Here is a 26,844-nt window from a genome sequence, read left to right on the forward strand (position 1 = left end):
ATTATGTCATTATCTGCTTCCCCTGAATCCAATTTGAGTGACCAGACAAATAGATTATAGCTGTCACTGGGGATTATCACCTGAGCAGGGTTACAGGAAGCAGAGTTCAGGTTGAGGCAGCTTTCTTGTCCACAACATTAACCAGTCCTTTTACTCAAAATAGTGAGGTCCTAAGTGCCTCATTACAGCAGTCCCTGATCTTATCTAACTCCTGACTGCCCTCAGGCATTACTCAATAAAGTGAAAATTGACCCAAGCCGTTGGCCTGGCCATTTTTAATTTATTGGTATGGACAGAGTCACATCTGCTCACTGCAATGATTTTTTAGTGTCTCTTTCAGGACAAGCTCTCTGATTAACAGTCACAGAGGGTAGAATTCAGCTTCAGATCAAAATACCTATCACACAAGCACATAAACATGGGCTAATTGCCTAAATACTATTATGTAAAGTTGTGTGAAATGTCATATATGTTTAAGAGCTAAGGAGATAGGGAAATCTCTCACTGGATCTGTGCCATTCTGCAGTGACATATGAGCTGAGGGAAAATAAACCAGAGAAAATCAGAGCTGTTTAAGGTGCAAGACAAGCAGTAAATTTCCATTACAGTTAGTTAAGTGAATACGTTTTCACCAGAACTGGATTTCAGTTTTCTATGCAAAGAGCTCTGTCACCACCTGAGTTGTTTAAAGCTGCCAGAAACCTTCACAGTGAGCTGGCAAATACAATACAGAATGTAGGCCCTTCTGAAAAGTGGCAGCCACACATGATACTCTAAAGCATCTGAAATTACTGTAGATGGCTCAGGGTGAAAAACTGAATCAGGACAAAAAAAAAATCTCTAAAATGTATTGTAGCAAGTGCCAGTATTAAGAGTTTTTATGGTAAACTGGAGCAGTATGCCATCAATTATTTAAAATAAATTTGATCAGAATTTCCTTCTGGCACTAAATTTGAGTGAAACAGAATGCCTCTGCTTTTCCTGTAAAACTCTATTAGCCTCCAGATCAGAGCAGCCACATACAAAATTCCTGTTGGGAATGATATCAAACTTGCACAAAGGCCTAAAATGAGGCTGTCCTGAGGCTGTCCCAGATTAAAATCAGGCCAAAGTTAATCACAATTTCACTGTAGGTAGAATGAAGCTTCAGAATCTATTGATGTTCCTTCAAGTTATTTAATTGAGTAGAAAAGACGTAGTGAAGAGATTTATAATATAGAGAATAAATGGCTTCTGCACCTGGAAGAGATAGTCTTGCTCATCCTATCTTGATGAATGCCATTGGTGCCACAAATGGTTTAGGAACAGATTTTTTTTGACTGCTAAGAAGATGGAAAAAGAAGAATTTTAGAAAATTATCCTGGTCAACCACCTTCAACTCCAAGAACATTAATAAAATTGGAAATCAGACCTAAGGACATATTTTCAGTAATTAGGTTTTCTCATGCTCTGAACTTCTCTCCCAATCTCTTCCTTTTTTCTGACAGCAACATGGATTATTTTCCACTTCAGTCATCACCCTAAAAAAAAAACCCATGATACTGAAAATCTGCTGCTTTTTCTTGCCTCAAAAACCCCTCCTGCTTAGACATAAAGCCTATTTAATCTTTGTCCAGAGCAGTAACACAAAGGTTTTCTCCCCTAGAGCAGAGGTTGGTTGCAAGCCATTTTGTTTAATAGATGCCTATCAGGAAAGGCTGTGATTCCTCATGTGTGAATGAAGCCATTAAACCCCAAACCTTATTACACAAATAATGTCCATTTTGATATTTCAAAGTACTTTTAGCAAGGTGCTCACAAGAGTGTTGTAAATGATCCGTAAACAGTAGAACACTACAGGGACAAATTGTAGATTGGGTAATTTGTTTTCACAAAAGTTTACTGCCAAAGGCGAAACCACTCACCTCTGAGGGTCACTTGAGGGCCCAATCCTACAAAAGTTCCTCCCCTGTGTCTTCCTTGCTCATGCTGTGACACTGTGTAAATCAGGAAGATTAATCCTGTGAATAAAGTATTCTTAGGTGAGTAAGGGGTTTGAGATATTGTGGTTTGTAATCATACAAAACAGGTATTCCTTTAAATTCTTGTAGGTAATTCTCTCACATTTCTAGGTAGTCTCTTTTATTATTTCTGGCAGATACACCATCACCATAAGCATGAGGAACTGACTAAAAAGAGGAACTAAGATTAAAAAAAAGGAACTAAGATTTGAAAAAGGGAATTAAGCAAGAATTTAATGTGCTACATTGTAAATGAAAAGAAAATATAATCTCTTCTAGAAAGTGTAGATTTCTTCAGTGTTCACTTCCAGTAAAGTGGAAATGTTCGGTAAAATACCTATTTTCACTCAAGTGTATCATGTGCTGTACTTTCAATTGATCCCAAACACATTTCAAAAGTCTGAGTTTTAGTGGTGCTTTTTTAATATTATTTTTCTTTACTATATATCAAAATGGGTTTTAATCCTGCATGTCACCATTACTGATTTCTAAACTATGAAGATAGTATTCAATAGCACAGGATGATAACTTTTCAAATCCCACTACCTGGCACCAGCTGAGGTGACAGAACTGGTGATGGAGACTTCAAAAGGACTGTGGTTTCATGACATTTGTTAGATTATTTTGAAGGTGTGTAAGGGGCTGATTCTGAAGAAAATCAGCAGAAACCCATTCATATTAATCTATGCCACTGGTCATTTTTCTGTTCTTGAAGCTTATTTCAGATTCCCTGTGGTGGATTTGACCTTGTCTGGCTTCTGGATGCTCACCTGGACACCTTCTCCCTCCTCCTCAACAGGACAGGAGAAGAAAAGATGTAAAGGCAGGATTTTTTGCTCACATCTTTTTTCACTCCTCTCCCACAGCTGCTACAGTGCTTTCAGTTCCTTTGAATTTTTTTTTTTTTTATTTTTTCTTAGAGATATCACCAGCTTTGTTGAAGAAGCCTTTGGCCAGTGGTGGGGCTGTTATTTAGGAGTCAGTTGGAACCACAGTCAGCTGTGAGCCCCTGATCTCTTCTGACAAAAACTTCCCTCACCCCCTAAACCTTCCCTAAACCTTTCCATATAAAAGAAAATTACACACTCATATCTGTTACTCTACTATCAACCTCTACCACAATGTAACCTGCATTGTGGGAATGACTACTCAGCATCAGAGCATTTACATTCTGCTCTTGTATCCGCTCAAAATACTCATCATGTGCCTTCATACTACGTTTATTTCCAGGTGCACCTGTGGCACAGTTGGAAACTGGATATAAGGATAATGAAAGCAGCTGTAGTCATGGAGCTGGTCTCCAATGATTCTCAGACTGCCTCGTTGTGCATTTCTCATTAGGAGTGTGAATAATATAAACAGTGTGGGGGTTTTTTTTGAGACACCTTAGGCATCATTATCTCACCCTTAAGCTTTGCATGCTAAGAATGATATCAAACCCAAATTCAATAGAGAAAATTTCCCTCAGGAATCCAACCAATATTCAGTGTATATTCTCTGCTCTTACTCAGAGGTTCTTCTTTAGGATTTGATTTATATTCCTTTTTGCTGAGTAGAAGTCAGAAAATTCATTACAGAAACAAATGTGGAAGCTCAAAATCATTGGGAAACTGAGCCATGTGTGTAAGTTGGTCCACAACTTGCAGTAGCAGTGCCCTCTGCAGTCAGTTGCCCTCATTCTTTAGTGAAAGCTGACTGGATTCCAAACACAAATAAAATTATGCAAATAAGTCCAAAAACTAGAAATTCGTCTAATGACAGTTGCAGGTTTTTGACAGATTTTTGGAACACCTGAAGTTCTAATATTTGGATGTCTGTGGAGCTAACTCTGAAGCTAGACCAATTTTGAGATGCAGGTCGAACCACATAATATCCAGATATGCTTTTCAGCCACAGTTATTCCATGTATCTATGATACTCTGTACTTCTTATCCCTGATAAACTGTTAAAAATTACTTTTTAACTAAAACAATAGCTGTGGAACACAAATAAAGTTATCTGCCAGCATAGGGGACAGCTAATTCATCTGCTGCTGAACACTATTTTCAGATGTAATCACAATGTTTCCTGCCTAGAATTATTGGCATCAAGCTTGTAAATGTATTTCCTAAGGGAGGAAAAACACTGTAAATAACTTGCCTTTAGAGAGGAGGTTTGTTGGATTTTTACACCAGACAACACGAGCTCTGGTTAAATGCTGAGTGATATTTATATTCTTGTACATCCAGACATACCTCAGCTGCTTTTTTGGGGGTGCTTATTATTATTATTTTATTTTTATTTCAGCATTAATGAACATAGCAATCATTTGTATTCACTTCCAGAGTCTTTCTAGTACTCAAAATGTAGACACATTAAAGGAGGGTGAACATGGCAGCTGAAAGAATAGTGTTTTCCAATTTCTCTTACTACCTCATGAATTAAGGAGAAAAAAGAGGTGGAGGGGGAAGAAAGAGAGATGAAAACAGAAGTGAAATTATTCTGCTGGTATTCATGTTAAATAAGACTGAATTGCCTAAAGGGTATATGAACAAGAGTTTTCAACATGCTCAGCTGAGCTGTGAGTGGTTATCAGTTTATTAGGCAGTGCAATTTACACAGCCCTCAGGGAATATCGGGTATGGATCAGTACAAGTGCCATGGGTGCACAAATTTAGCTTAAATCTGCCACAGTGTGTGTCACAAGGTGCTTAAGTGTTTGGGCTAAGAGTTTGACAGACATGATATGCTGCTTTAGATTCCTGCATCAGTCCACCTCAGAGCTGCCTGCTTTATATAATTTCTCAGCAACTCTTTCAGCCTGTTTATGCCATGGGCACAGACACTATAATGCAAGTTGGCCTGATGGAAATTGTGCTGGCCTCATTTTCTAAAGGCAGCTGCATATATGTGGTAAAACCTTTAAAAGTTATTTAGCCCTGTTCCAAAGGTGAAAATTTCCCACTGGAGAAGTCAGAACAAAATGTGTGACTTGTCTGAGGGAGCCTGACCTCAGATTTTCTCATGGCCATTCTGTTTGTTTGTAGGCAGTTAAGTAGAGTAATTTCTCCCAGTTCACAAGTCAAGTGTCATGTCTTCTTCCACCACACAGCAGAGAAAATAAGTTAGAGAAAAGTCCTCTTTATCTTTATGAGATGAAAAGAGAGCTGCTGTTTGGTGACACGCTCAGCCCTATCAGGCTGGGTTAGACAAATTGTTGGAACATTTGTAATACTGAGCTCTTCAGGTGACATGCCTTACAGCAGGATTCATCTGACTAAATGTGGGTGCTGATGTGCATTTCAGCGAGTCACTTTCAATTCCCTTTACTGCCAGGAAGATTACTGGAGAAGATCTAGTAATAGAGACAACAGAATTTAGAGTGTGATTCATCTTATCCTAAACAGATACCTACGTTTGTTCAGAGGAGTTGCATCCTAAACTCCATTAACTGGATTGATCAGATCTCTGTTGATGATAATGGCAGCACAAATAACCAGTTAAAATGGTAGGTGCCTGCGCTGAAAGTCAAGTGAGACTGATGAGTCCTAACCCTTGTTTCTGAAACCTGCTTAAACTGAAGTATACACTGTAATCTCAGCTGCTCCATCCTATTAAAACTGAGTTTCTCCCCTGGCGGTTCTCTGTTTTAATGGCCATGGAAATCCATACAGTCTGTTGCAGCAAAGAAATTCCCATGCCTTCAGATTTTAGCAGGAAATTAGTGTGGAGCTCTTTGTAGCAGAAGCTTGAAGTTTAACCATCTAGTACTACCCATTTTGGAGGTATAAGATCTCTTTTTTTCAGAGTTGATCCAAAATGTCATGTGTGTAAAGAAAATAGAGGGCTTCCTTCTCCTTCAACAATGATTAGACCTTCCTAAAACAAGGATGGCCAGTACTTACTTGAGTCAGAGCAAAGGTACATTTTCCCCAATATCCAGTTTCCTGAAAATTTACTATGTGAAGAGTTAAATATAGTAACTGGGTAGGCATAAATATCATAATTCCATAAATTCTCTTCCAGACTTCAGAAGAAACTCTGGTACATATCAAAACTTTTCTTGCTTAATTTTAAAAATTGCTGTATGTCTTTCCTTGCTTTGTCCATTTTAAAACTCTTTTAATCAATACAACTTGTGAGCAGAATCATAATGTATAATTCTTAGTGGATTAAAGGTTTTATAATAGCTTTTTTTGGTATCAGTTTATTAACATGCTTACAGATTACTGGTGTACACTTCATCTCATCTGATGAGAGAGATGCATCTCATCTGATTAAAGACATGACATGGTCTCAGGATAAATTGCTTTACATATTCATATGCTGAAACTGAGAATCTACTTTCTTTTTAAACAAGGGATTATTTAGTCTCTAAATAATTCCCTGGTCTTGAATACTATACATGAAGCAAAGGTCGGTTGTAGTTTATGATTAATTTTGTGTTGTTCTTAACCTGAGTTCCATTTATACAATGAAATTAATGCTGTAGTAATTAAACTTTTACCTTCACTGAAACAAGAAGAAAGTGCTAAGATCATGATACAGCACTACATATCCATGAAAACAGTGCTGTAGCCTGGAATCCAATCATTGCAGATTACATTTGTATCCAGGTAATGTCCCATCACTCTGACAGCAAATTGCAAAGAGACCTTATAGAAGTGAAATGCACATCTCTCTTAATTACTTGCATGTAAGTAGAAAAACATTCCCTAATTTCTAAAACCAGAGTGTCAATTAGGAAAAAAAAAGTTTTTTTCCCAATATTGACTTGTTTTAAATGCTTCAGTTATTTAGTTTGACAAGTTGTATCTCCCTGTGCAGACTTTTTCCTCTACTGATATTTATTGGGTTATGTGTTTTTGTTTCTTCTGCCTATTAGTCAATTACAATTCTATCCATAGCTGTAGTAAAATGCAATATTTGGACAATTATACTAAAGGCCCAGTTAGAGGCTTTGGCATGTTTTTAGTCTAATTTCAAGATGTGGTGTCCAGGCCTATTTTGGTGTCTCATTCCTCTGTATCATCACCAGGATATGTGTGCATGTCTTCTGTATTTCCTTTTCCATGAATGGGCCACAGATGCCAGCAGAAATGGTTTGCATGTCTGGTGCTCTGCTATTTCTGCTCGTCTGCATCCGAGATCAGCAGATGGAGATTGGGTAATTCTGCAGCGCTGAAAGTCGTAAACAAGTTGGTATAAATATCCCTGTCTCAGATATTGTGCTGAGGTTGCCCATTTGAACTTCTGCCTCACTGGAGCTTTGCTTAGGGTTGGGAGCATATGCTGCATACATTTGGTTGGGTATTGTCTCCATCCTAATCAATATACAAATGCACATCTGTTGAATTGGTCTTCTAAATTTTACTCATCTTTACACCCAAACTGACTTCCATCTTGGGAAGTGCACACCAGGTTGGCAGTAAACCCTACCTTTACCCTTCCTTCTTTAGTCTGATGAGCAAACTAATGGGAAATATCATTATCCCTAACACCTGGGATGAATTACTAGGATAGGTCCCATTTCCAGATTGTGGATTCTGAGACCTTGCAGCATTAGGAAAACCTTTTTGCACTATTTGCCTGAAGGATGTGCTCTGCTTTCAGCTACAAGACGCAAACATATGAACCCAGCTTTTTAGAACCAGCCACACAAACCACAACAACAGCAAAAAAAAAAAAAAAAAAAAATAGGCAAATTCTTTGATGGAATTTTCAAGACTTGTGAAGTAATCTCAGTCAGAACCTACCTCAGCGTACCAATTAGAAAGGTCATGAGCCTCCTGCTGAACAGAAATGACATCTCAGATGCTGAAGAATTCATCCTCTCTCATTGAACAACAGGGAAAAAACTGAAAAACCTGGAATAAAATCCAATACCTCCTTGTCAAGACCAATGTCTTCTGTAGCTTGGAGAGCACAGTCAGTGAACCAGTTTTCAACAGCTTCTAGAAAGTTTCTCTCCCCTGTCCACCAAAAGTCCCAGGCTCACTCTTCATTCCCACTACATCCTCTCATTCCCTCCCTCCCTGCTACTGCCACTGGGAATGTTTTTGGTCTGTTTTATTAACAGTCCTTTTACCCTATAACACACATGGTTAGCCCAGGTTAGCTCTCAGGTACATTTCACTGGCAGCCCAGTAACTGTTTATAGTAGCAGAACCAGGGGGAACACCAAGAAGAGAAAGAGAGAAAGGAGGAAAAAATCATACCTCAATTTTGTTACCAGAATAATTTTATGAAAAAAAAACAAAAAAAAAAACCCAACCAAAACAAAAAAAAACAAAAAACCCCAGAAAACAACAACAAAAAAAACAAACCCAAACTAAACCAAAACACAAAACCAACCAAAACAAAAATAAAACCAACCAAACCAAAACAAACACCCCTTCCCACACAACAAACAAACAAACACAGCAAACCCTCAACAAACAAAACAAACAATCAATCAAACCCCAGGTTTGGTTTGAATAAATTCTTTCAGTTCTAACAAAAATCATAGTAAAGCCCAAAAGGACCACATCATATCCAAACTTCAAAAAGAATTTGGACAAAATCAAGGTGTCAGTGCACCCTGCAAAGAGAATTACATTATATCTGATAATTTCTATATAGGGTAGAAATTTTGGTGTTATTTAACTTCCCTTCTTTTTAGGCTAGGTAGAACTGAGAACAGAAGCTGTCCACTTCAAAACACTGGAAAATAGTTAATTTTATTTTAAATAATCCCAATTGGCAGACTCAGAGAGTGTGAAGGAAGCAGGCTAGGAATATGCATAAAATAGATTGGAAAGGCAATTGAGTGTAAGAGGGTGTCAACAGAAGGGAAACAAACAAGTTCTTCTTACCTGATTTGAGGAATGGGGAAAAATAACAATTTGCAATAACAGAAATAAAACCTAGTCACAGATGGAGGTAAGACAAGGATGTGTTTATATAGACCAGAATGCAATAATGTAAGCTGTTAAGTTTAAAATTCCAACATGAGAAAACTGTTATGACAATAAATCTTCAGTTACTTAATTAACAGGAAACCTGATAGCACTTTTTTTTTTTTTCTTTTAGGACTGCATTGCAAAAAACAATGTACTAATACTTGATAAATGAAAATTCATTTCATTGCAATGGTCATATCTTCTAAAGCAAAAGAATATTTAGATAACTTAATTTTTTTCTGGTATGCAAAATGAAGTTTATAATTTATAATACATGAAGAGAACAACAAATAACTATACCACAGTGACTGAAAAAAACAGACATCAACTTTCATGCAAGACAAATCTTGTTAGAAAATAAGGTCTTTTTCAAATATTGAGAATTTTTATGAATAATAACGACAGCAATTTTCCCATTTTCATCACAATTTCTAGTGCAGCTTTAATGAGGTTTTAACAATGACATAAGTACATGAAAAATGAAAGCTGTATGAAGTATTTTGTGTTTTCCAAAATATTGGTAGATTTATTTGAAAAACATAGTATTTAAAAAAGTGTATGTTGACCACAAGTAAGCAGAGAAACCAAACAGACAAACTCCACAAAAAGAAACAACCAAAATAAACCACCCCAAACCCAACAACTGTGAAGCTATCAGCTTGGACACAGCAGGAAATGTGATGAACTATGGAAAACAGACCCATTTAAAGCTAGGTGAAGCAGAACATTCTTTCAGAATATTCCCATTATTAATATAATTGGTTTCCCTTGGCTCAGTCAAGTGCAGCGATTTTTCTTGAGGTCTGAGTTCTGAACTGCACCGAATGGCATCAGGAGGAAGCAGCAGCAAAGTGCACAGAGGACTTCTGAGCTGTGTGACACTCACACTCTGAGTGGGAACAGCTCTCTCATATCTCTGTAAAGACCTTTCAGAGACCTCTCCAGCCTTCATCTGTCACAGGATCACAGGAGACTTGGTTTGGAAGGGACTTTAAAGATCCAGTAGCTCCAACAATCTGGCATGGGCAGGGATGCAACTCACTAGATCAGGTTGTTCATGGACCCATATGAAACAAAAAAGATTTTTGTTTTTATCTTCAGAGCAACCTTTTCTGCTCAGTGTTGACTTTTCATGAGGAATCATACTCAGTTTTCAAGAGAACTAAGCTGTTACTTGAGTGATGTCAATGTTTGCCCACTGCTTACTCATATTTTCACCTCAATTCTCATTCCCACAAATACATACAAAAAAACAAAGAGACTTGTTTAGTGATGTTAAGGCTGCTACTGGGAATTCTGACACAAACTTGTGTCATAATAAAGCACAAACTTGTGTCATAATCCATGATTATAAGAAACTTCCTTTCCTGACTTTTATGTTTCTTTCTGTCCACAGTCAGTTATGCATCAGTGTAGGGTAGTGGGATAAGAAGGTTTATCAGCCAAATAATTATTGTGATATGCAGTTACCAATAAAATGTTGTCAGAAAATAATTTTAAAAGCATGATCTCACTACTGGAGATGGCAAAATTAAATAGAAGGATGCAGTTAACTTTTGTTTCTCTTCCTTCTTTTTTGAAGAGAAATTATAAATCACAGTTTACCATTACAAAGAAATGAGTTCAATCTGATCAGAATCAGCAATGGTATAGTGAAACCTGGGCTTGCTCCAGGTCATAAATAGAAAGAACTTAATTCTTATCCCTGTATTTCTTACTAAGGCTTTTCTCTAAAATAGCTGTGCCTGTAGTGCTAGTGAAAATGTAAGGGGAACATGAACTTTCTTTTCATCCATTCTATAAATTTCCCAGATCATAATTTCGTGCTTAAGTTCACAATTTCATGTGGTTTTTATTATCATTTTTACAATATCTCTCTGCAAGGATTAAATAGCCTCTCAGCTACATTTAACTGTACTATAATATTTGGACCAAGACCCTGTGACCCTGAATGAGATCTAGATTAGCAGAAGTTTGTAGTGTTTTTATTTGCTCACAATTTAAGAACCAATGCTTCTCAAACTCTTGCATTACTCTTTTAGTTCTGTGTGCTTTAACCCTCTGTGTGAAATGAGGTGAAACATTATTTAATTATTTCCTTTTTAGTATAATAAACCACATGCTCTGTAAGCTGTTCCTCCAGTATAAATCAATGGCATGCAGGAAATATTCAGTGAATTGGAGGAGGGATTTTGGGTGGCTGCAAGATATTATTTTATATTTTAATTTTTCCTTGTTCTAACAGTGTGATAGAAAATATCAAAAGCAATCTGCAGATCAGACCTCTTGGACTGCTGATTTCTGGGAGTTCAAGGAAATTATTCAGGAGTAAAAAGAAAGATAGCAGGAAAACTTAAGAATACTAGAAAAAACACCCTCTGCAATATTAAATCTTGAAGTTAGTTTTATAAATAAATAGAAAGTAAACATTCCAAAAGTATTTATTATTAGGAGACGACTTTTACAGGGATTGATGCTGGGACTGATACTGTTAAATACTTTTTATCAGAAGTCAAGAAGAAATTGCAAAACTGCCTTTGATTTTAAAGGTTTAGGCATGTTTGGGAGCTAACATCAAAGATAATGGTAAATTCACACTCACTGACATCCAGGGGCTCATCAGAGGTGTGAACATCAAAGGCAGCCTTGGCTGCAGTGGCCATGAGATGGTGGAGTTCTGATCCTGAAGGCAAGATCTACTTAAAAGTGTCCCATGGAGTAAAACCCTGGAGGAAAGAGGGCTTTGTCCCATAATGGATGGCATAAAGGTGATTAATGCTCAAGTATCACATCCTGAAAGATCAAAAGGCCTCCATCCCAATGAATAAGAGGTTGGGAGACTGCAGTGTTAGAAAGACATGGACATCATCCAAGTTGTTCCAGGGGAGAATCACAATGACCGGGGGACCAGGACATCTCTCCTGTGAAGGAAGGTTAAGAAAGCTGAGGTTTTTCAGCTAGGAGCAGTCATGGGAAGACCTCATTGTGGCCTTTTAATATGTGAAAAAAAAAAACCTTGAAAGAAAGACAGAGAAGCACCAGCGACTCCAGGGACAAGACAAGAAACAGTGGCTTTAACTGAAAGATGGCAGGTTTAGATTCAATATGAGGAAGTAATTTGTAGTGATGAGAGTGATAAGATACTGGGGCAGATTGACAGAAAAGATGGGGAGGCCCCAATATGATGTCTTGGAGGAACAGAAAATCTATTAAAAAGGCCGGACTGAGTTAGGGCTTTTGTCGGCAGTAGAACAGAATTCTGGCAGCTCAAACATCTGATAAGTGTATTGGATCCAGATGCAAATATTAATTCTTGGAATTCAAGAGCATTTTATTAGAAAGTATTAATTTCACTTGTGATTGGTGGCTGTTGGCTTGAGCGACCATCCCCAGAGTGTTTTAGTTTTATGTCCTACACTAAGCTGTTCCTATTGTTTTAACTCTGCTAAAATAAATGTTAAAATAAAATAATTACCCACAGGTAAAAGCTCCTGTCAGCACTATGACATCAAGTTCTGTTATGATTGTACATTTAAAACAGAATCCTGGACTTGGGAATATAGTGTTCATGCCACAGCAGAGGAAGTACAATGGGCAGCCTGGACCCACCATTAATCACTGGTCTAGGAAATCTTAGCTGCACTACTGAATACATCCATAGATCACTGTTCACATAACCAAAGTCATTGTAAGATTGTCTGTGATAAGGTCATGAAAAAATCCGATTATGTGATTCAAGTTACAATAAATCACTTTTTGAATACAATTATGACATCTTTTAGAAGCAGAAGGAAATGATTAATGAAAGATTTGAAGACTAATGGGAGTTACATTCCCATGTTCTTATATTCCCTTGTTTTTTCTTCTATTGATTTAGATTCTCAGTGGGGTGAAAATTAATTAAATATTTGTATATTACCCAAAAATATGATGATTTTAATTAGTCAAGTGATAATGTTAGAGACAGAAACAAAGGACTTGCTTATACATTTACATGCATGGAAAACCTTTAGGCCAACCTCCAGTGGCCCTAAGACAGTGAGAAATTTCAGTCTCATCCTGGGTCATCTGCAAGATTTATTTTTCTCTAAACAGATAGGATGTGAACCAGCACAGATGCAAAGAATTCACCTCAGGGTACAGAATGACCAGAGTGTATATATTGGTTGACATCACTCTGAAATAGACACATTCTTATAAAATTGAAGACAACTTCATTTTATCATCCTTTAATATGCATGAAGGTCAATCATATTAAAAGTTTTGCCCAAGAAAGTCACACTTTTACTTAGTTTGCAAATGATGTGAAGCTTCAACCTCTATAATGATTTTAGTGGGTAATCCACCATACTGAGCACTGCTGACATCCTCATAGCCTTAATTTACCAGAACTTAACTTGATAGTCAACCTTACACCTGGATTAATTTAATCCAAAATTAGCATTTTAAGGAGTTGCCTTTGTTGGTTATCTCAGACTCTGCTTACAGTAAAGAGAAGTAACTTTAAAAATAGTTTAGGTCTTAGATCAATCCAGAGTCAGATTTCTCTCTCTCTATGAGACAATTTGAAACAGTCATACTCATGATTTTAACACCTCAGTTAATGTCTAAATGTAGAATGAATTGGTTCCTTAATTTTCACTTAATCATATGTGCAAGGCTGCCAAGATCTTCACAGTACCTCATGGCTAATGAAATGCTCAAAAATCCACTTAAGGTAAATCCCTCAAAGTTTTTTTACTCCTTTCCCAAGCCAGGCAAAGAACATCTTTCACACTGGAGCTGTTTTAGCCCTCTCTCTGCCAACCATTCCCTGGTACTTGCATAGGGCTCAATAGGGAAAATAAAGGCGATGCCAGTGAAAAAAATAGTCTGAAATGCTCTTTTCAATTCCTCATGGGTGATTAAAAGACATTAGGCACTAATACTTAAGATATTTGGCAATGTTGATAGGGATGCTATGGACAGTTGTCAACACACAGAATCTTCCACTGGGATTAATAAGATATTAATGTCTTCTCCAGCATCTGTCTGGGGTAATTTTTAATGTTTTGTAAAATGCTTTTATATATTAGACCCTTCCTTTAATACTCAGCTCCATCCATGTCTTCACTTTTCAAGGCCTCCACTGTTTTACAAGACCTGCCTTTCTCTACCTATCATCATTTTGTTAATCATAGTTTATGCATTCAGCAAACAACTCCTTGTTATTGTCACCTGTATAAAACTCTGACTCTTGATAAACAAAAGGAAATCAAATTAATTGCAGACACCTGGTTAATTAGAGAAATTGCTGTCACAGATAAATCAAGTACAACAAAGCTGCAACCAGGTCAGGAAAGGTTCAGACAGCGCAAAGCTGGCAAGCTTCAATCCTGAGGCCTTGCAAACTTGCTACAAAGCTTGAAACCTTTTATTGCCAGGAGCGGTTCTGTATGGCAGGATTACACAGTTAAAGTTTAGTCAATAGTGATTCTTCTGGGAATGTTTCTTAGGAAGATGTAATTTGGGCATTTTTTATTGCCCTCCAGAGAAGCCTGAGCAAGATTTTCCTCAGAGCAGTATAAATCTTTAATGCTTATCTCAAGAAATTTAGTTGCTGTAACAAGGCAATTTTCCCTGGAGATTTAAGTGAAGCTCCAAACAAAGTTTAGATGGCAGCTGTGTCCCAGCCCTCTGTAATTATTCTGGCTTTCTGTGATGGATTTTGTCTTGCATGAGATTTCTGTGTTGTCACTTCATCTGTAGCACGCTGGACTGTTGGCATTTTGATAGTACCCTTAATTCTCTTAGCACAATCCCCCAGTTTTCTCTGTTTTTAAACAGTACCAAATGCTTCATTATTTCTGTTTACAGTGCCTTCCTGCCAGCAAGTTTCAGCATTGCAAAAATACCTCCCCTGCAACCATCCCTCATCCCTCACCTTCAAAGATGAGCATTAGACCATCCACATGAGCTTTCCTAGGGAGCCAGCTTGTACCTGTGGCCACCAGTAAAGGGGATGTGGTCAATATGATGGATCCATTCCATGTTTCCTTCCATTAAAATTCAGCTCCTGAATAAACAGAATTGTGAAGATAATTTTCTTTGCACGTTCTTTGTCTCAGCAGTAAAACACTTTTGAAGATGAGTCTCAAAATCAAGTCTTGGAGCTAAGAGATACAAAATTTGCATAATTATTTTCCAAAAAGTAGTAATTCCCAAGTATGAAGATTCTGTCTTAACCTGTGTAGTATTTTAATTTTTTTGATTTCACTATAAACTCAGAAATGCAAAAAATTATTACTGTTTTAAAATTTATTTAATAGCAGCTGATCATTGTAACATCTAAGTAAAAATTCTTAGCCTTAGACAGAGATTATGAATTAAAGATTATTTTGCTATGCTATTTCTACTCCTTCCTTTGACCCTAAGGGCCAGCAAATGGGGAGTTTTGGACATGCAACCATTGTGACCTAACTGTGATTAGCAAGGTAATTCATCCTTTGGTTTGAATTCCACAAATTTTTGATTCAGATGACCTCCTCATTTCCCAGATCTGGAAGCCAAGTAACATATCAGCCTTTAGTAAAATGCTGTTAAACTTTGAAACATAGGCAACAGAAAGTGAATAGTCATTCTAAACCCCAATCTCTGTAAACAATGGAGTCTAGACAGATATTTAGCTCACTAAAGGGGTGGGTAGGGGTCTACCTTGAGATAAACTGAAATGTTTTTATGACATAGTGTATAAAATCTACTGACTAAATACTTTAGAGTTCTGCTGAATACAATTAAAGTTTAAACACTCATCAGACAGACTTAGAAAATATCCATAATGCCTACAGACACAAACATGTAGATATCTAAATTTATGTGATGTCATCTCAAAATGAAACTCATTCTTACTGCCTTTAGTCACACAGATTTGGTTAAAGAGTACTTTGCATTTTAGTATATTTATATTGAAAGGTGAAACTTTCCCTCCCCTGAAAAAGGAATCTATATTAACAATCACCATCACTGGTTTGCAAATTTATTAAAGAAGTTGGATGGTTGCTAGAAAATTAACTACGTTTTGCTTTGTCTTCTGTTACTGAGCATGTAAACACAGAAAAAGAGACCAAACTCATTATAATCTGCTTATTTCCATTGGTTGAAGCAGACCCTGACAGTACAGGGCATTCCAACGAAATTCAAAGCTGAATTTTGCATTAATATTTCATGAGAAAGATATTCAGCATTGCTGCTTTGATTTTAAGCCTTACACACTTAGCTAAAGTGATGTAAGTCTTGCACTTTAATGAGAATTCAAACTTTTTCAATTACTATTGCAGCTTCCAAACAGCAGCCTTGCACAAAGCCAGCTCAGGTCCCACTCAATTTCCATCTCAGTCCTAACCAGCTACAGCACATCCCCTCTGTCTCCATTAAGGATGGAAAAAGAAACCCAGTTCTTATCCATGCTCAGTTTAGTAAGGGATTCAAAGGAACCACATCAGAAGGCAGGAGAAAAAAATATTTTCTGTTGGTGTCCTGAAGCTGTTAAAATATCTACAAAATTCTGCTACCTATGGGGAAAAAACCCTTAACACACTTATAGCCTTACTTTATAGTTGACATTTCAAAAACCTTCAGCTTACTGATAATGGCACAGAGAATTTTCTTAGTGGCACATCACAAACATCAGAAAAAGAGAGATTTCTTCAGAAATCACAGAAGAAAAGCACAATTACCTATCTGTCTTTCAAGCGGGAAATACTTTACATCTGCTTTAGCACTTGAGACTTTTTAAGCCATCTTCATAAATATTTTTCCAGAATCACAGTGGTCAATAAAACTAAATGTGACCTTGTCCAAAATATGCTAGATTTTAATTATAATGGGATTATGTGTTAGATTTGGGCTAAATGTATTATGCTGTCACCCAATATGTCAAAGTTGGCAAACACAGCTATGCTTGGCCTGCAGCTCATTTTTTTTTCTTGAAATCTGTATAATTGGCCTGGAGCCTGATGCCTGAAGCTTTTTTATTTTTTTTTTTTTTAGCATTGCTCTTTTTTTGTCTTCTTGGATGTGAATGAGCCAAGCCCCACAATACTACATTATTTGTCAGAAAGAGTTTGTGTCTATGTGTGCAGTCACTAGCTAATATCTAACACAAAATCTATGCTATTTTCTTTTTTCTGTTTCAGCCTTAAAACAAATTCACATATTAATTCGTATTTTCAAACCTTCTATGTATCTATGCACATAAACAGGTCATATATCTTTCTAGCTATAGATGGACACGATCATGCACCAATGAAGACAGAAAATATTTATATGCTGTACAATATTACAGCTAATTGTTATGTTTTACTAGATGAAATACTACTGCTAGGTTTTGCTTTATGAAAGCATTGTTTTAAAGGTTGTTCTAAGAAGTCTGCAGGATTTTGTGCTTGGGAATTTTAGATAATGGAGGGAAGAATTGTCTAATGAAAGTAAACTTCAAACTGCCGTGGAAGTCTGGGGAGTAACTGGTGTGAATCAAAGTAACCTGGAAAGAAAATCCTTGCTCTGAAATAGACTGGCTGTGAATTCCTATGAAAATTCAACCATAATTAGATGGTTATTGTTGGAATCCCTAAAGTTAGAGGGTTTTTAGGAAATGGTTAAAAAATGTACAGGCCTTAGACTGAAGTTTTGTTAGCATTGCAGATACAGCAGAAAAGTTTCCCAAGCAAGCAGAAAAGTTTCCCAAGCAGTAGAGCATACGTGACAAATAACAATAGGCTTCTGTAGAATTTGCTTTAGGATGGCAACAAGATTATTTAATGTATATCTTTAGAAGGTTAGCATGAATAGAGCTCTGTTCTTTGTCTCTTATGAACCAGTCTTTGTTTTAACTACCATTATGTATGTTTTATAAGATTGGATAGAATGCTTGTCAATATGTGTTGTTCTATGTATGATTGGCTGAAATCTAGACTGAGATGGTTTTATGTCATTCTGTATCACCCCACCTTCGGGGGGCATTCTGTGTGGATCAGCGAACTGTTAACATCATGTCTCCATTGTATGTCTTGAGACTGATGTGCTGGAAATAAAAGCAAAAAGCTCTTCACTGGTGTGAAGAGTTTGTCCAGTGTTGTCCATATTTTGACGTAACTGCAGCGGCAAGTGGGTTCCTTTCTCAAGACGTGGGTTCCTGACACAATTGGACCTATATCTACCCTTTGACCCCATAGTTATCATTATGTAACTAACACTCATATTTAACAATTTGGGGCAAAAAAGGGGGAAAACAAAGATCTATATGAGAAACCTACTGAAACCAGATTTGGAAAAGAACTCAAAATTCAGAATACACTTCTGCTCCTGGTGATAACTTTTGATGTTACAGTACAGAGATTTCTCAATCTGTTTGTTGTTCTTGTTACTCATGAATGAAATAAGATCAACAGCAAGACCTCTAATTTATAATAAATTAGAAGTACAGAGAGTATGAGTCTGTTGGGGGATGGCAGGAAGGACTGGAATACTATTTCTGAAAGTAACTTTTTGACAGGCAACAATTTGATTGATCTGTAATCACCTCTTCAGTCCAAACAGGGGTGCTCATAATACAACTTTCCCTCCTCCTTTGTCTGTTGGGATTATCACTCTATGTGTCATGCTAAGCAGGAGACAGGCTTGATTTGGAGTGAAACTGTAACTCTACTAGATTACAAATAATTTATAGCAGCTCATTCTTCTGCCTTCCTCTGGCTTCCTCCCACAGTAAAAAATAATTAGAAAGTAATTAAGCCATCAGAAGCAAGGCAGGACTAAATTACAGCAAATTAAGGTACTAGATAGCTCATAAGAGAGTCTCAACTGCAGTAGAGTTAAGGATAGAAAAGATGGGAGCAAAAATTATTATTTTGCTTAAATATCCTCACTCTGTTTCATGTAAAGCAATGATATGTCTTTTGAGAACTGTCTAAAAGAATTTAACAATATGCCTGGAATAAGGAAACTAAATACCACTTAACTTATCACCTCTTCAGGCATTTAGAATGAAAGTTTCCCTGAGAGGCTCATTTGCCCTCTAATTTTCAACTCACCATTTTTCATCTCCTTTACTAGTTTGTTTATTTATTTATTTGTAGCCCCCTGTTCCTGATCTCTGCAAAACTATATTTGCTGAGAGAAAGAATACAGGAGAGAAGTAGGAAAGGTAGGAGGGATTCAGAGGGAGTGGTATGGAGCAATCCTGGGAGCATAAACCCAGGCAGGCTGGAAACGGGAGCAGAGAGCTGATGAGATCATAATGGAGAAAATCATGTCTGAACTGCAAAAGGTTTTTATCAAAATCCCAAAGTCTTTTCTTTAACTACATTTTTCCTATCTTTAAGAGTCTCTGTCTGGCTCTTTTCCAGAATTTTGTCCCAGGCTCATATAAGTGTATGATCCCTAACACCCCAGAGAGGTTGTCCTGCTCACTCTTGTGTTCAGCGGCTGTTCCAGCTCGAGCTTTTCGACAGGATGACAATGCATGCAGCCATGTGCCAGAATCCCTCCTTCCCTTCCTGCCACTTTGCACTGCTCAGGGAACTGCTGAAAGGTCTGTAATTCTCTGTGGGCTACAGGAGCTCTCACCTGATGCCAAGCAGCACAAACCACTCTCCCACTAGCTGCCTCTCTGCACTTTGCCAAGGGAGAGGGGACGCAAACAAGATGAAGGGGAACCTGTGCTCTGTCAAGGCACAGAGATGTGACAGCACCAAGGGATCTGGGGGATGTGTGACTGCAGCTCAGAGGAGTACAACCACAGAGCAGGAGGACATTCCCAGCCTGGCTTTAAGCTCATTACTGCTGGCAGTGCTGTTTGGCACTATGCTGCAGTCTGGCTGCTCAGAGCTTTCCCAGGTCCCAGCAAGGCTGTGCAGACCGTGTGATCCCTGACCTCTCTGCACACCACTGACCAGGAGTCCTCAACTCCCCAAGTTTTAGACAGTTCAGATATCACTTCCAGTGAAACCTGTTGATTTCTAAGGCAGATACTGCACACACCCATCAGCTCTGGATTTTCTGACCCTCCTGACTGACTCTGTGACATCTATGGTCCTGTGCCTTCCTTCCTGTGCATCAGCACCATAAACCAGGGCTATCTTCTTGTCTCAACCTTGCTGTGGTTCTGCAACTCTGGTCAAATTTCAAATGCAGCAGACATCACTTTTTGAGCCACCCTCAAGCTACCATGCTTGTCCTTCTGCTGTTTTACCATTTAAGAGCTGAAACATTCTGTGTGAGGCTTTCTGAAGCTCTGTGGAATCCAACTCAGCATTGGACCACTGAGGCATCAGGGGGATTTTTGTAATTCTGGCATGCAAAATATAACCTGCTGCAGGTAACAATGTCTCTGAACTTGCAGTTTAGTGGGCTGGAAGTGTTTTATAACCTCAGTGTTGAAGGGAGAACAATGAATTGGAAGAAGGAAAGTCTCTCTCCATGAGTAATTTTTGATGGTGAGACAAATTGAGATTAGCAAGTCCAAACCATATCTACAGAGCATGGCTCACCTCTATATTTTCAAGTAGTAGCTTTAGTATGAGTGTAAGGATGAATAAAGATTTTTGGCCACTTTTTTCTTCCTCGAAACACCCAGCCTTTATCATTGACGTGGCCACTGTCAAAACCATCCAAAAGCAAAACCACTATAGCCTGGCAGGGTGATAGCTTGCCAGAGTTAAAACAAAGCAGGAATTGGAAATGTCTCAATGAGAAATAAAAAAAGCCAAGGTAAAAGACTGTATCCAAGAAATTTATGGACATACTGTCTTCTGGAAAGTCTTATTCATGTAGTTGCCAACAAAAAAATTGTCCTCTGCCAGCATGGGGAAGCAGTCTTGGTAGCTACAGTGAAATGTTTAGTTCATACCAACATATCACACTGAGAACCACAAATCTGGCTCTTTTATCCAAGACAAATGTAATTGTAATACTAAAAAAATTCCAAATTAATGGCAGATGTAGGTTAAGATTCTTTTTCTTTCACTATAAAGACCCCAAAATCAGGCTTTTAGTCTATGCCACTTGCTTAAAATCATTCCATACAGAGAAACAATGAGTTCTCAAAGGCCATTTATTTGTTTGCAGCAGGTTGGCAGCATTGTTGGGAAAATGTTTTTAATCCAAGGATGGCAGCTCTGGACAATCATATGGACTTTTGCTGATGGAAATACATCCAGTTGCTTATGTCATTCACAAGCAAAAGCAGATTTCAGACTGCTCCTGTGACTTATTAAGGTATCCTAACCTTGTAAACAACTTCTATTTACGGTTTACTCCTAAATTGTACGTGAGACAGAGAATGCTCCCTGCTTCCAAGGAGAACAAGTGGCATGAACTTCTGACCACTTGTCCAGCGTTATTTCTCTTAGTTAGACCAAACTCACTACACTTGAACCATCAACCCCTTAACCTTCTCTCTCCTCTTGGCCTCATTAGCTCCAACATTAAAAAAAACCCAACATTTTTTGTGTGTTTGTTTTTTTGCGGGGAGTTTCTGTTTGGGTGATATTCTTCTGTTTTTTTGTTTGTTTGTTTTAATTGAAAACAAGTACAATGATGCTGTGTTCACTGCAGATCACCGGACTGTATTTTACTAATAGATAAAGCCATATGCTGCATGCCCTTCCATGTGAGGGTGCTTTAGAATATGGAACCTTGAGAGGGAAACTGGGAAGTCTGTGGAGCTTATGCAGGGTTGATACTTCCCTTGAAAAGATCTAACTGATAATTCAAAATAAAGTTTGCCTTTGAATTCAAATTGGGACACTTATTTACACAAATCCAGTTGATCTATTTTGTTAGAATTCTTAATATTTTAACAAAGGCTTAATATTCACAAATTTGGATCTTCAGTAGATGCCAATCACTTGACTAGAAAATCTTTGACAAATATGTGACATGCATTGTCACATCTCTTAAAACTTTCAAAGGTTAAAAAGGTCAGTTTTATCCCATGTGTAAGATTTTTTAAAACTTTAAATTCTGAATGTCTTAATATTCTAAGTTAACTTTAAAAAAATCAGTCACTCTCTACCAAATGTAAATATGATTCTTTAGAGGCAACAGAGAGAGATTGTTACTTTTCCAGCCATTAGTGGTAGCTGTGTGCTATGGCTCCCTTGTTCTTGGTGCTTACAGAGAGGGGGAAAGGAAGGAAAAACCCTCTGTTCTTCAAAACTTCTTTTCCAAGTGTAAGAGTATCTGTAGTTGAAGAAATCCACTCTGCCCTTCATCCAGCAGAGATCAAAGCTTACCAAGACCAGGCTGAATGGGATTTTGAGCAATTTGATCTAGTGGAAGGAGTCCCTGACCATGGTAGGGGATTGGAATTAGATGATGTTTAAGGTTCCTTCCAATTCAAAATATTATGTGATTCTATGATTCCATGATCTATATTTTTATTATTCTACCTTTGAGAAATCATCCCTAGAAACTGAACACCATCCTTGTTCCCAGTTCAGAAGTCATGACTGCCAAAACCCTGTAACTCCAGGAGTACTTCTGTGGAGACTGCATTCTTAATCACATTCTCATCATTAATCATGGATTTAAACACAACAGAAGTAATGCAGACACAGCTCCTACACTTAGAACTGTGAAAGGAAAGGCCGAGTAAAAGAAATTTTCTCAGGGTTGGTATTCACTGTTAGGTTCAGGATATGCCCTGAGCAGAATATAGTCAAAGGCTGAGAGGATACTCAAGGCAAATACGTCTGCCCTGCTCTTTCTGGTTTTTGGGTCTGCTCATGCCCAGTTAGACACAGCTTTGTCCAGACTGTTTCTTGTTCTGCAGCATCATTGTCCTGGTTGCAGAGATGGGAGCACAGCTTAGCATGGTGCGGATGTGATCTCAGTCTTGGTCTTGTTCCTGGTGGTGAATACCTTTTGTGGGCAAAACACCTCTCTTAGGATAGTTTTTGGTGTTAATATTGTTGCTGTTATTAAGCATTTTTTCATTCATTGCTTTTTGCTTTCAGTAAATTTTTACCTAAAGCCATAGAATCTGCTTTAAATCCCTTCTAACTGGAAGAGGCAGAGAGAAGGGGAGTGGGTGATTTGGAATTCAATATCCTGCTGGTTTGAACCACCACAAAGAGTTTTACATTTTCATGCTTTTAAGGGATAGTTTGTGGTAAGAAATTCAGTAAGCTGTAGACCAGAAACTCTTGGAGTTTTAAGGAAAAGCAGTAAAACAACTCAAAGAAAAAAAAAAAGACACAGAAATTCAGCAATACTCTTACTGATATTTCCTAGCAATCAATCTCTTGGGGTGTGGAGGGTCTGTATTCCTCTCACCTCCTCAAGTCAAGAATGGAAGTCTGTACAGCAACATGTAATAGCAACACGTTTCTGTTGAGAGACAAACTTCTGAGCAGAGACAGAAAGCTTTATTTGTCTTGGGCATTGAGAAGCCAACACAGATTTCTTGTACTCAATTTACTATGAAAGAAATGGGAACTATTATCTGCAAAGCCTTCAGAAGATTATAATTAAAGGAGACAGGCTTGAAAGAGGATTTCACATTTCTTTCTATAGGCAGTGCTGCCAATTGAAGAAGCTTCAGTACTTTCCTATGAAGCCAGGGCTGCTCCCAGACACGTAACACTCAGTGATTTAAAAGCCCACACCCACAGCTTTCCCTCTTGCTTCATAAATTGATTGACGACGACAAGTGAATGAGATTAGCACCTCATAGGGACAACCTTCAGCTTAAATAAAGGATAAAACCACTTATCCTCCTCTAGTTCATTCACCTTCTCTCAGGAGAATATACAAAGTGTCCTAAAAGCTAGCTAGCTGAAATAATAATCCAAGCTTCAAGTTGGAAACTCTCAGATTTTAGAAGACCTTTCTTTCTGCACTTTGAATCTACTTGTTCTTTTCCCAAAGCCAAAGAGATATTCTGCACTTCATTTGCTTTAAAAAATGCAAAATGTTTCTCACTTATTTGATTCTGGATGAACAGCTTTTCTCATATTTTTCAGAGAAGGACTTCTCCCCCACACCCCTCCCACCCCACCCTACAGCCATTGTATAAGAAGCAAGAATTTTTTGATCAAGTTTGTTGCAGGTTGAAACCTCCAACTCCCATACATGCAAAAACCAGTGTTTATGCCTGAATCTAGGATATAAGCAAAAATTCCTTAGTAATGAAATGCAATTAACTTTCATATTCCAAAGCTGAGAGCCCCTTATAGTAAAATAATGACCTTTAATATAAGCCTTGCTTAGCCATTGCTTCAGTAAGTGGAAAACATTTACCCCAAAGACTGGCCCTGTGAGGCTGAGCTGCTGACAGAGGTTAAACCACAAAAATAAAGTAGTATTGTTATGTTTGGCAAAACTTTAGGGTACTAACATTAGATTGTGCATGGCCCGCAGCAGTCATGTAGGACCATAGGCTACAAATACAGATGCAGAAATCCAGCAGAGCAGAGGTTTGGGGAGCCCCATGAGATTTAGGTGATATTGAATCCACTCCTCTTGTGAACAGTTTCATGGTACCTGAGGTCCTCATGGTCTCAATCAGTGTTGAGAGGTTCAATATCTGATCTGTGGAGGTGCTGGCCATGACTAATGGTGTGAAACATCAGTAGGAGTCTTGATACTGTCACATACAGTATCAGATATTCTGAAAACTAAAGTAATGCTTTTTATATTTTTATAAGATATAGAAGATAACTTATTTGATAGTTGTGAGGTGTCTAATAGTGCATACAGTATAGTTAATGATTAATAATATCAATTGGAAAAATCTGGTAGGAAGACCCATTTCTGCTGTGGGATTCCTAAGGATTAGATTTGTATCTAACACTGGGAAAGAAAATGTTATGTAATCCTTACATAAAAATTCTCTCATCTCACACGTGTGATGAGAGTAACACAAAACAAATTCAACAGATGCCTTTCCTCACCATTTTTTTTTGTCTTCAGTTTATCCTCTTGAAGTTCTTCTACAAATAAGATTTTTGTTCTGTTTTGGGGCAATACTTCGGCAACTCAACAAGAATTTATACATGTATTTTTGATGCAAGCTTTGACTTTGTCCTTAGTCATTCAAAAAAATTTTGCCAGCACAAGTATTAGAAAGTTCTGAATTTATTCATACCATGATCTATGGATAATTTCCCACATAGTTTCCTTGATACATGTGCTGATGATGATGACGTAGCCCCTAGAAGCAAACTGGTACCCCATTTTTACAAACAGTGAATTTATTTTACAAGACTCTCTATATTTTCAAACCTTGAGGCAGAAGACTTTTTTTTCCCCCCTGATTTTTTCTATTTCAGAGTTTGAACTCATTTTTATTCCCTGGGAGTAATATGAAGATTTGCAAATTCATTAAAAAAAAAAAGATTCGAACAACTGTAATGATATCATAATACCATAATTAGAGGTGATTATTAAACTACCAGTATTTCCATCTGGGGTTTAATTTGCATTGGTGACTGAGGGAAGAGTTTTTGTCCTTGCCCTTGAAATGAAATGCCCATGACAGCACTGGGGAAACATTGGCATGCAGTAGGTGATAGTCCTGTCCTCATTTTACGTATGCATCTTGTGCATGACTCTATTTCCATCTTGCAAAGGACTTGTTCTCCTGCAGTCTAAGCAAAGGCACTCTCGTTTCATAAAATACATTATCCACCCTTTTCCAAGAGCTGACAGTAGCATATAATCCTGTGCTGATTTATGTTGGATTTATGCAGGAAAATACTTTCATATACTTTTTGAATAATTGTGTATACAATTACTAAGCTTCTGGATTTTACAACCTCTACAAAGAGATTGATTTTTGACCATTCCTGCTTCAGCTGGGTTTAGCCTCAGACATGATGCAAACAGCCTGTGACCTGACAGAATATTAATCTATTTGCCAGAGTATTCCTTCGGGCTAAAGAGTTTTTTTCAGTCTTAGGAACAAAACAAGTCTCCAATGTTTTGTTTAGTAAATCATTTAACAGGGTCAGAGTGAATGGGTGTTTGGGTTAAATGATATTTATTTTAAAGTAAATATAAACAAGACCTCTTGTACACATTCCTAATTTGACTGAGGAACACTTGCCATCTGGAGCCTTTGCTTGCATAATGGAAATCTTCCATGTGAAGTGATTTCTTATCTTTATATACAGGAGTTTGCAAAGACTGGTAGACTTTTAGGAGACAATACTCCTGACAGATGGATTTGCACAGCTCTGAGTGAGGTGAGGTTGGAGACAGGATTACTTCTCAGCTAATTTCACAAAATGGAGAGACAGTTTTTGTTTATAGAGGGGATAGCTCTGAATGCAGTTATATTTAGAAAAATTATACTTTAAAGTAAGATAATTTTGCCTGGTGCAATCAACCTTGGCATCAGAGCACTACACACAGAGGTCTAGCTAACAACTGGCAGTGTCTTGTTTTCAGCCATCAGGCTCCTTCAACTGTGAATACTTAAATATTTGTCTGTTTATCCTAACAGAAAGGGAAATATTCTCTCTCTTAGAGTTGGAAGTGTAGACACAGAACTTCAACAATTATGTAAAGGGTTTGTAGAGCTGCAAATGTATGGAACCAAGTCTTCCTATTCCTGATCACCTTAAATATGGTGTCATAAATTAGCACCAAAACCCCTCAACAGAAGCTGCCGTCTGTGATGGCATTTTGGATTTCTTTCTCCATCCAGGATTATTCTTTCTTAATCTATTTCTAGCCTTTTCTTATTTTCTGTCTTCTTTTTTTTTTTTTTTCTTGCATGTTCTGTTTTCACATTTTCTAAATCCAAGAACAGTAACTCAGATATGTGTGTGTGTCTTCTCATGAACAGGAGAATAATAAGAACTCTTTTCTGTCAAGGTTTGGAGTGAAGAGCAATTTAATTAGGAACATAACTCAGAATTAATAAAGATGTTAATTAA

The sequence above is a fragment of the Zonotrichia leucophrys genome, chromosome 2 (assembly GCF_028769735.1).
Source record: "Zonotrichia leucophrys gambelii isolate GWCS_2022_RI chromosome 2, RI_Zleu_2.0, whole genome shotgun sequence".
In the NCBI taxonomy this organism is placed as follows: Eukaryota; Metazoa; Chordata; class Aves; order Passeriformes; family Passerellidae; genus Zonotrichia; species Zonotrichia leucophrys.